Consider the following 11,689-nt stretch of genomic DNA (forward strand, 5'->3'; position numbering starts at 1 on the left):
CATTCGGGAATATTTTTTTTTTTCATATGATGCATTATTTTTACACTTTATTTTTATATAAATTATAAAATATTATTATTAACACATAACAAAGATTTGTTTTTTGGAAAAAAAAAATAGTTGTATTAGACGAGCAAATCGACTTTGATTATTGAATAAACAATATCACTTTTGTCTCTATTGTAATAAACGATTTCCTTTTTTGTGGAAAGGAACTGTATCAATAATTATTATTTTGCGTATGGATAATTCAAGACTTTAGACACAAATTCTTTGAGTAAAGTACCAATCCGATCCCTGTCCATTTCTTCGAATGACAACGCGATCCTTAACTAAAAATACGATCCATTTCGGTCCCTGACCCTGTGTTCCGTCTGCCAACGCAGTCCTTCTGTCACTTTCACGGTGAAAACTTGACAGAAATTGCTGACGTGTCAGGTTCAAAAATGGACAGGGACCTAATTGTCTCTAAATTTAAATTGGTTAGGGGTTTATTTGTCCTTATTATTCTTTAAGCAATATTTTTTAATTATTTTTTATTCATTATATTAATATTATTTTTTAATAAATTATTAAATATATGGTATAATAAGTACAAACTAATTAATAAATTATTCAAATTTAAAAATATCATTTATTATGAAACCAAATAAATAATTTTCAAATATAATTTTTAAATATATAAATAATAAACATTAAAATTCAGTTGATACATTAATAATAATAACCCTATGATATACTATTGAATAATTTATTAATTAGTTTGTACTTATTATACCATATATTTAATAATTTATTAAAAAAAGAATATTAATATAATGAATAAAAAATAATTAAAAATATTGTTTAAAAAATAATAAGGACAAATAAACTCCTAACCAATTTAAATTTAGAGACAATTAAGTCCCTGTCCATTTTTGAACCTGACACGTCAGCAATTTCCGTCGAGTTTTCGCCGTAAAATTGACAGAAAGACCACGTTGGCAGACGGGACACAAGGTCAAAGACCGAAATGGATCGTGTTTTTTGTTAAGGATTGCGTTGTCATTCGAAAAAATGGACAGAGACCGGATTGGTACTTTACTCCAAATTCTTTCTATCATTCTACAAGTGTTAAGATTATATATTATGTATTTAATTATGCATTCATTTTATCTTTAGCAGTTTTGATAGGTATTGAAACTAAAAAAAAAAAAAAGAATAAAATCATTTCTAGGTATAAAATAAAATCTATAAATCTGAATATATTACTCCTATTGAATATTCAAATTCATTTTTCTATTACTATCTTTTTTATTTTGTGATTTTATTATTTTATTCTATAAATTTAATTATATTAAATTGATAAATTTTGAAAGTTGAATTCAATTTCTATTTTTAGATTTGTTTTTAAGTTTTACAATATACCATAACAATATACCCTTCCTATATATAAATATAAGATGATATAAATATTAAGTATAGAAGATTTAGCACTGATGGTACGTAAATGTAACTCGTTGTTCAAGTAACTATTCAGCGTTCCCGGAGCTCCTTGTAAGGCTTGTCGGAGGAACCCTTAGATTTTCGAGGCATTGAATTCTCACCAACGTTTGCGTTACTCAAGCCGACATTCTCGCTTCCACTTCGTCCACCACTGCTCGCGCGGGTCCTTTCCTCTAAGGCGGAACGCTCCCCTACCGATTCATTTTTACATCCCACAGCTTCGGCAGATCGCTGTGACGGCACCATCAGCCATTGACCAGGCTCCCCGCCGAGCACCACAACCGCGAAGAACATCGTTGTCGTTCCCTGATGCTTCAAGCGCAGTGAACATCGTTGCCATCCCGATCTGTTGGTAAGAGGAACTCTGGAACTTCAACTATTTCTCATTCCAGAACTGAATAATCAAATTTTAGACTAAAACCCCAAAGTGGTCCCTGAGATTGGGCGAGCACAAAATAAAAGAGATAGTAATAGAAAAATGAATTTGAATATTCAATAGGAGTAATATATTCAGATTTATAGATTTTATTAATCTATTAAATTTCGAATCTATTCGAAATCCTCTATAAAGATTCTCTTCTCTTTGTCCAAGTTACTTCCTTTTTTGTCCAAGTTTCTTCTCTTTTTGTCTAACTCACTTCCTTTTTTCTTTGTGAGTTTCGGGAGTATCCCCATTCATAGGTCCGAGATCCACATCTATGAATTGAAAGGTCCGAATGATCATCCGCAGTTTTTTTGTCTTTCCATATCTTATTTAAAAAGAAAACTCTATCAACCGAAATGCATCAATCTGCAATATTAGTACCCGCTTTACAATCTCATTGGTTAATGATGCACGTAAGTATGATGATATTTGGCTATGCAGCTCTTTTATGTGGATCGTTATTATCTGTAGGAATCTTAGTTATTACATTTGGAGAAGTCATACAAATTTTGGGTAAAAGCAATAATTTGTATTTTTTAAATGAATCCTTTTCTTTTGTTGAGATCCAATATATGTGCAATATTAATTTTTCAAATTTTGGAAAACTTGCACCATTTTCTATTCAATGTTTATACCGTCCAAAAAGCATTTGATTGGAAGGACAAAGTCATGCTGAGTAGATACTTAGTAGACATTTATATTGTAATTTATGATATCACGATCTAATGATCCGTATAAGTAGGCTGTTACCACATCCATTAGATGCATATGTAGTTTATGATATGCAGATAAACTGATCAAATAACGCAATGTTATTGCATCCACTGCAGGGGAATATGTTTCTTCATAATCTATACCGAACCTTTGTGAAAAACCTTGTGTCACAAGTCAAGCTTTGTAGCGTATAACTTCATTTTTCTCATTTCATTTTCTCACAAATATCCATCTGTATCCAACAGGTTTTACATCTTCTGGTGTACGGACTACAGGTCCAAAGACTTCACGTTTTGCAAGTGAGTCTAACTCATCCTTTATAGCTTCTTCTCATTTTGGTCAATCATTCTTTTGTCGACATTCTTCGACTGTTCGTGCCTCAAGATCCTTACTTTCATGCATGATATTTAATACCACATTATATGCAAATATTTTATTAAAAATTGTCTTATTTCGGACCCATTTTACTCATGTAAAGACATAATTTATTGAGATCTCGTCATTTTTACAATTTTCAAGTACCTGAACGTCTTCTAGCGTCAAAATTATATCAGAATTTTGGACAACTGCAGGTGTCTTTATTATATCTTTTTTAACAAGAATAGTATTTACCTCTTTCTTTTTTCGAGAATTTTTGTCTTTGGAACCAACCGGTCTACCACGCTTCTAGCGTGAATTTGTTTCAGTGGGCACTTGTCCTACTGGGACATCAATTCGAATTGGAGCATTTTTCGCTGGTATATAAGATTTGGTTATCCTCTTTGTATCATAAAATGTATCAGGCAATTCATTTGCTATTCTTTGCAAATGTATAATCTTTTGAACTTCTAGTTCACATTGCCTAATCGAGAATCTAAATGCATCAATGATGATGCATTCCAATTAAGTTCCTTTTTAGGAAGCTTATTCTCTCCCCCTAATGTTAGAAATTTTGATTCATCCTTTTTAGGAAGCTTATTCTCTCCCCCTAATGTTAGAAATTTTGATTCATCAAAATGACAATCCGCAAATCGGGCTTTAAATACATCTCCATTTTGTATCTCAAGATACCTCACTATAGAGGGAGAATCATATCCAACATATATCCCCAATCTTCTTTGGGATCCCATTTTGGTGCGAGAAAGTGGTGCAATGGGAATATATATTGCATATCTGAATATTCTTAAATAGGAAACATTTGACTGCTAGCCAAAAGCTAATTGCATAGGAGAGAACTGATGGTAACTTATTGGCTTCAAACGAATAAGTGTTGCGGCATGTAAAATAGCATGCCCAAAGCCGAGGTTGAGAGATTTGTTCTCATAAGTAAGGGTCTAGCAATTAATTGGAGGCGTTTAATAAGTGATTCTGCTAACCCATTTTGTGTGTGAACATGAGTTACTGAATGTTTAACGCTTATTCCGTTAGCCATACAATAAGCATCAAAAGCTTGGGAAGTAAATTTATCAGCATTATCAAGACGAATTGCTTTGATTGGATTTTTTGGAAACTGTACTTTTAATCAAATAATTTGAGCAAGTAATCTCGCAAATTTCAGGTTGCGAGAAAACAATAAGCACATATGTGACCATCTCGAAGATGCGTCTATTAGGACCATAATATATCTAAAAGATCCACATGGTGGATAAATAGGTCACATATATCGCCTTGAATCCTTTCTAGGAATTCAGGAGACTCAAATCCAATCTTTACTAGTGATAACCTTAAAATTAGCTTTCCTTGAGAACATGCATCATAACAAAATTTACTAAATTTAAAAATCTTCTGATTCTTTAGTGAATGTCAATGGGAGTTTTCAATAATTCTTCGCATCATGGTTGTTTTCGGATGACCCAATTGATCATGCCAAGTTATGAATTCATTTGGGCTAGTAAACTTCTGGTTTACAGTGACATGTGATTCAATTGCACTAATTCTAGTATAATACAACCCAGATGAGAGTGAGGGTAACTTTTCTAATATGACCTTTTTATTTAAATCATGAATTGTGATACATAAGTACTCATGATTTTTCTCATTCATTGTTTCAATATAATATCCATTTCGGCGAATATCTTTGAAGTTCAATAAGTTCCTTAGAGACTTAGTAGACAATAGTACATTATTTATTATGAATTTTGTTCCTCCAGAAAACAAAATTATAGTTCTTTCGGAGCCTTCTATCACATTGCCTGAGCCAATAATAGTATTAACATATTCTTCTTTTGGTACAAGATGAGTAAAATATATATTACTTTTGAGAATAATATGCAAACTTGCACTATCCGCAAGATAAATATCTTCATTATATGTCTTTGTCATTTTCTTCAAAGACAAATAATAATAATAATAATAATAATAATAATAATAATAATAATATGAGTAGAAGTATATGCGCAGTAAAATTATCTTGTTTTTCTAAGAAATATTGTATATAGTATCATATACTAAAAATTTTATTATTATTATTTTAGAACTTGGCATATTTAGTAATTTTGAAATTCATAAATATTTTGTTAAACATTATTTATATACATCATACTTGAAATTCAGATGCATAGAAAATAAAACTTAACAATAAGTTTCTTACATTATTTATTTACATGAATACTTAACAATCCCACATATTAAACTACTCCATCATTGATCAAATGACTAATATTTCCTTCAGGATCCTCAAAAAATCAGATACATCATAATGAGTGGTGGAATTTTTAGTATCATTTGAAACAAAATTTGTCTTCTTTCTTTTGTTGTCCTTTTTTAAATATACTTGATAAAGATCGACTAAGTGCCTTGGGGTATGACAGGTATGCGATCAATGGCTCTTTCCACCACAACGGAAATATTTATCCTCGATTGATTTATTTTGCCTAGTGTTTCTTTCTTTATCCCAGTTCTGATGAGATCCTTTCTTGTGAACATAATTCTTTTTCCTTCCATAATTTTTCTTGTTACTAAAACCTTGTCATTTACCTCTTCGGGGGTAATGATTTGCCGCATTTGCTTCAAAAAAGGGGCGGCGCCAGTTGGGCGCGCTTCATATTTTTTTAAAAGCAACTCATTGTTGTGTTCCGTCAGCAACAAAAAGGCAAGAAATTAACTCATAATATTTTTTAAATCATTTTTCTCGATACTACTGCTGCAGGAGAACATTCGAGGCATGGAAGATCAAGAAAATTTTCTCTAGCATGTAATTATCAGTTATCTTTTTCCCACATAATTTCATTCATGAGGTGATTCGAAACATTACTAAATTATATTCATTTTTGGATTTAAAATCCTGTAGACGCAAGTACGTCCATTCATATTGGGCTTGAGGAAGTATCACCGTCTTTTGATGATTATACCTTTTTTCAACGTCTTTCCACATATCTGCAAGATCTTTTAATGTGAGATATTCATTTTTCAATCCTTCGTCAAGATGATGACGAAGGAAGATCATGACTTTGGTTTTATCCTTTTGGGATGCATTATTTTCAGCCTTAATGGTATCTCCAAGATCCATTGAATCAAGATGGATTTCAGCATCTAGTATCCATGATAAATAGTTGTTTCTAAATATATCAAGAGCATTAAATTCAAGATGAAAAGTTTCGACATAATGAAAATTTGTTACTTGGGTCTTCCTAATTTGATCAAAGTCTCGTGCTGAAAACGTGTTGTAAAATAAATAAGAAAGATATACTAAATATAAAATAAAAATGTATAAATAGAAGACTCTAGTATTAATATAATTAGTTTGATAAAAATTATTCATATATTTATAAGTAATAACAAAAGAAAGAGGAAAACTATTAGTAGAGAATAAAAAGAGAGAAAGGTATTTTTATTGATTATGTGTATTAAAGTTTACCAATATTATTATCTCACTATAAGTAATATATATATATTTGCCTCAATTTATACTCCTATTTATATATGTGCAATATTAACTTTTTCAAATTTTGAAAAACTTGCACCGTCTTCTATTCAATGTTTATACCGCCCAAAAAGCATTTGATTGGAGGGACAAAGTTATGCTGAGTAGATACTTAATAGACATTCATATTGTAACAAAACATACATAATGTGTATATTGTTTGTTATTTTAAAAAATCAAATTATTTTTTAAGACTAATTAATTAATCTGGAATCAAAATTTTTTTTTTTTGTGACTTAAAAGAAAATAAACAACAACTAAGAAAGAAAATATAAACAAGAAACTGCTTAAGAAAGACAGTTTCGCTGAATACTACTCTCAAACTCCTTCGAAGGCAACGGAAGCTCCACTTGGGGAAAAAGGGTCCTCATTGCAGTCTTTGCCATGATGTCTGCTACTGTATTTGCATCTCTCAAGATCAACCGAAGATTAGCATGCCATTTCCAAGACATGATATCTCAGATTTTTAATACCAAAGGATCAATAAACCCAGAGCAATCCTGTAGATTATTGATAATAGTAAAAACCTCCACACAGTCTGTCTCACATATAATGTCTCTTTGTCCCGAGTCCCATGCTAAAAGAAAGTCTCTCCGAATAGCAAACAACTCTCCTTGCAAAATGCTACGACTCTCAATTGTTCCCAGACAGCCTCGTTGCCATCTTCCCTTCCAATCTCTGCTAACACAAGTAAAACCAACTCGAGCACCATTACCAAGATAGCTAGCATCACAATTAATCTTAAAGGTACCCACTGAGGGGGGAATCCAAGAACCACTAATGGTAGAGGGGATAGACAGTCGTTGCAACTCAAAAATATTTCGGAGCTCCTTTTCCAAGGACAAAGCCATACCAATTACCTTGTCTGTGGTCCAATGCTCGTGAGGATAAAAGATCTCGTTATTCCTCGAACGCCAAATCCACCAGAGACCAGAAAAGAATCTAAAGGGGTGCTGTTTGCTGTTATGTAAGAACCAACTCATCAAATCCACTGGTTGATCGGAGATCCCTAAAGCTTGCCAAACTAGTTGGGCTTTTGGACAATACCGAATACAATGTAAAATCGATTCCTGACCTGAGAAACATCGTTGACAGCTATCCGTGTGCGAAATGCCACTCATAAAATGAAATGCAGCAGTAGGAAGAGCCTCCCGAAGACATAGCCAGGCAAAAAATTTGTGCTTTTCTAGAACATGTTGACGCCAAAGTCAAAGCCAATTACCCATATCCTCCCAACTAAACATCTTCTTACTGAGCCACAAATAACCACTACGAGCATCATAAATCTTTGAAGCCGCACCAGTCCAACACCAATCGACCTCTGAACCAGCTTGAACATCCGGATTGTAAGAGTTAATGTTGCTCTACAGAGACTGATTCAGAGGAGAATAGATATTCTCAAGGTTCCACTGTCCAGATGACCAAAGGTCCAAGATCCTGAGATCCGAATCAGAAATGTGAACATAATCCATCTCCTGATACAGTCGCCCCTCTCTTCTCCATTTAGAAAACTAAAAGTTTTGTTCCAAATCCCCAATGCACCAAATAAAATCTTCCTTCAGGATATCCCAGACTCGACATATACTCTTCCAAACATAAGATCCCCTTCCTCGAGACCGACTGAAATAATCATCCTGAGAAGAATGGTATTTCTCCGTCAACAGTTGAACTCATAGCTTGTTCAGATGGAGAAAAAGTTGCCAAACTAGCTTTCCAAGAATAGAAATATTAGCACAAAAAGGGTTTCTAATTCCCAGACCTCCAAACTTCTTAGGGGTGACCAGCACTTTCTAGTTAACTAGATTCAGGCCTCTACTATCAGCTTGACCCTTCCATAGAAAGTTTCGCATCATGGATTCTATCTTATTAGTTACCTCTTTAGGGAAGAGAGATACTTGCATGCGGTAAGTAGGAATCGCAGTCACTACCGAGTTGAGCAAACAGAGTCTTTCTGCCTTATTAAGCAATCTCCCTTTCCAGCTGGCTAGCCTTCCCCAAATTTTATCCAGAACATCGTTGAAAGTTGCACGTGTCACCCTAGAGTGATTAAGGTTCACCCCTAAATACTTGCCCAAGTTCTGGACGAATCTGATGGAGGACACTCCCGTGAAAATCTCTTTTCTTGTCGCTGAAACATCCCTGGAGCATAGCGCTTTAGATTTCTCCACATTAACCTTCATCCCAGAGGCTCTGCAGAAATTTTCCAAAGCTACCATTACAGTTTGAACTTGCCGTTTTTCGGCTTTACAGAAAAGAAGCAAATCATCGGCAAACATCAAATGAGAAATTCTTGGACCCCCTCTAGAAACCGCAACCGGCTTCCACAAGCCCTTATCAACTTGCTGATTAATAGAATAGGACAATCTCTCCATACACAACACAAACATATACGGTGATATAGGATCTCCTTGCCTAAGACCCCTGCTCGGAGTGAAGCTATTTAATCTATCCCCATTCCAGAGGATAGACAGTGAGGAAGCAGTGACACAACGCATAATCAGATTGACTGTCGGAGGAGGAAAGCCAAAACTCACAAGGGTTTGTTTCAGAAATTCCCAATCCACTCTATCGTATGCTTTCTCCAGATCAATCTTAAAGGCCAGGGTGCCTTTCTTTGACTTTGTCTTCTTCATAAAATGGAGAACCTCTTGTGCTACAATGATGTTGTCTGGAGTTCCTCTCCCCGGGATAAACTCTCCTTGAAGGGGCCCAACAATCTCTTTGAGATGGGGACGAAGTCTATTGACCAGGATGGACCTTCGTTATAACTTTGTAAACCACATTACAGAGACTAATAGGTCGAAAATCCTTCATGGAAACCGGGTTTTCTACCTTCGGAATAAGAACCACAAGAGTTTCCATCATCCTTGGATCCATATCCAAACCAGAGAACGCATGACGAACTATAGTCCAAACATCAAAACCAACAATCTCCTTCTTTAAAGAAGAAAGCTTGAAACCCATCAAGGACCGACGCCTTAAAAGAATGCAGACTGAAAACAGTCGACTTAACTTCTTCCAGGGTAACTGGCACTGTGAGGCTACAACAGGCTTCATCATTCAGGGAAGGCAGCGGCACATCACTGATGCGTGAGCATCTTTCCTATCTTTTCCTAGTGAATTTGCATCTAAATTGTTGAGTTTAATAAAGAATTAGTTATCTTTTAGCTAATATGGATGCTACTTTGAGTTTTGTACAATTCTATTTATTTTAGGTAGCATTCAGCTGGATTTAATGGAGTTTCTGCAGAAGAAGAGACGAAGGCGAATGATGCTGTCAATCCTGACCTCTCTGCACTCAAACCTGAATAACTCGAGCTACAAAGGTCCAATGGACGTGATTTCAGTGTCGTTGAAAAGCTAACTTCCAGAGCTTTCCAACGATATATAATAGTTCATACTTCTTCTCCGAACTCGCTGTCAAGGCTGCGCCTAACTTGAGATTTCTCAAGTTAGGCTTGGAAAGATCTGTAAGTTAGCTTTCCAATGCCACTGGAATCATGTACATTGGACCTCTGTAGCTCGAGTTATTCAGGTTTGAGTGCAGAGAGGTCAGGATTGACAGCATCATTCGCCTTCATCTCTTCTTTTGCAGAAACTCCATCAAATCCAGCTGAATGCTACCTAAAATAAACAGAATTGCACAAGACTCAAAGTAGCATCCATATTGGCTAAAAGATAATTAATTCTTTATTAAAATCAACAATTTAGATGCAAATTCACTAGAAAAATATAGAAAAGATGTTCACGCATCACAACACCAAACTTGAACTGTTGCTTGTCCTCAAGCAACCAGAACTAATATAAGTTTGGGATGTGAATTTGCATGAGAATGAGAGTTCAATTAAGTTCATGTCTCTTCTTATAGTGGGGTTTACAACTGCAATCCTGAATAGTTTTGGTATCTCACTTTATCCTTTGAAGTTCAGAATGATTGGCATCCATAGGAACTCAGAATTCAGATAGTGTTATTGATTCTCCTATTTCAGTATGTTGATTCTTGAACACAGCTACTTTATGAGTCTTGGCCGTGACCCTAGGCATTTTGTTTTCCAGTATTACCACCGGATACATAAATGCCACAGACACATAATTGGGTGAACCTTTTTCAGATTGTGACTCAGCTTTGCTAGAGTCCCCAGTTAGAGGTGCCCAGAGTTCTTAAGCACACTCGTTTTGCTTTGGACCACGACTTTAACCGCTCAGTCTCAAGCTTTTCACTTGACACCTTCACGCCACAAACACATGGTTAAGGACAGCTTGATTTAGCCGCTAGGCCAGGATTTTATTCCTTTGGGCCCTCCTATCCATTAATGCTCAAAGTCTTGGATCCTTTTTACCATTTGCCTTTTAGTTTAAAAGATTATTGGTTTTTTCTGCTTGCCTTTTTTTTTTCTTTTTTAATTTTTTTCTCGCAAGCTTTGTGTTTTTCACTGCTTTTTCTTGCTTCAAGAATCAATTTTATGATTTTTCAGATTATCAATAACATTTCTCTTTTTTTCATCATTCTTTCAAAAGCCAACAATTTTAACATTCATAAACTTCAATATAAAAAATATGCACTATTCAAGCATTCATTCAGAAAACAAAAAATATTGCCACCACATCTAAGTAAATGAGACTACTCTTAAAATTAAACTCAAATTCTCATGCACTACATCTGTTCTTCTTTCTTTTTGATTTCAAGCTCAGTGGGCAATACATGAGACATCTTTCAGAATTAAAGCACTTAACAGAAAATTAAACTAGAACCTATGAATCTACTAATAAAGGATCATGCAATAAACCAAACAAAGTAGCAGGAAGCCAAAACATAACATAGTAAAAATGGGAAGGAATAAAAAATGAAAAGAACTCAACCACCTTAGTTATCCTAACGGTTGTTTTATTCTTCAGGTTGTGTTCCTCCGTGAAGATGATTCGCCTCCCTTTGGTGCCATTAAAAATAAACAGAAAATCCTTAAGCGAAGCGTCAATCACCAAGACAACCTAAGTCTACATCCTCCGACTGGCAGAATAGGCGTTTATAAAAGGATTCAGCTTCCCTTCTAAGGACCTCCGGGTCCGTTTCCCACACCCCATCTTGAAGAAAGAGACCATGAATCTTATTATGCTTTCTCCGCACAAGAGTCTGGACATGAAAGAACTTGGTATTTCTATCCCCA

The sequence above is a fragment of the Arachis ipaensis genome, chromosome B05 (genome assembly GCF_000816755.2).
Source record: "Arachis ipaensis cultivar K30076 chromosome B05, Araip1.1, whole genome shotgun sequence".
Classification (NCBI taxonomy): domain Eukaryota; kingdom Viridiplantae; phylum Streptophyta; class Magnoliopsida; order Fabales; family Fabaceae; genus Arachis; species Arachis ipaensis.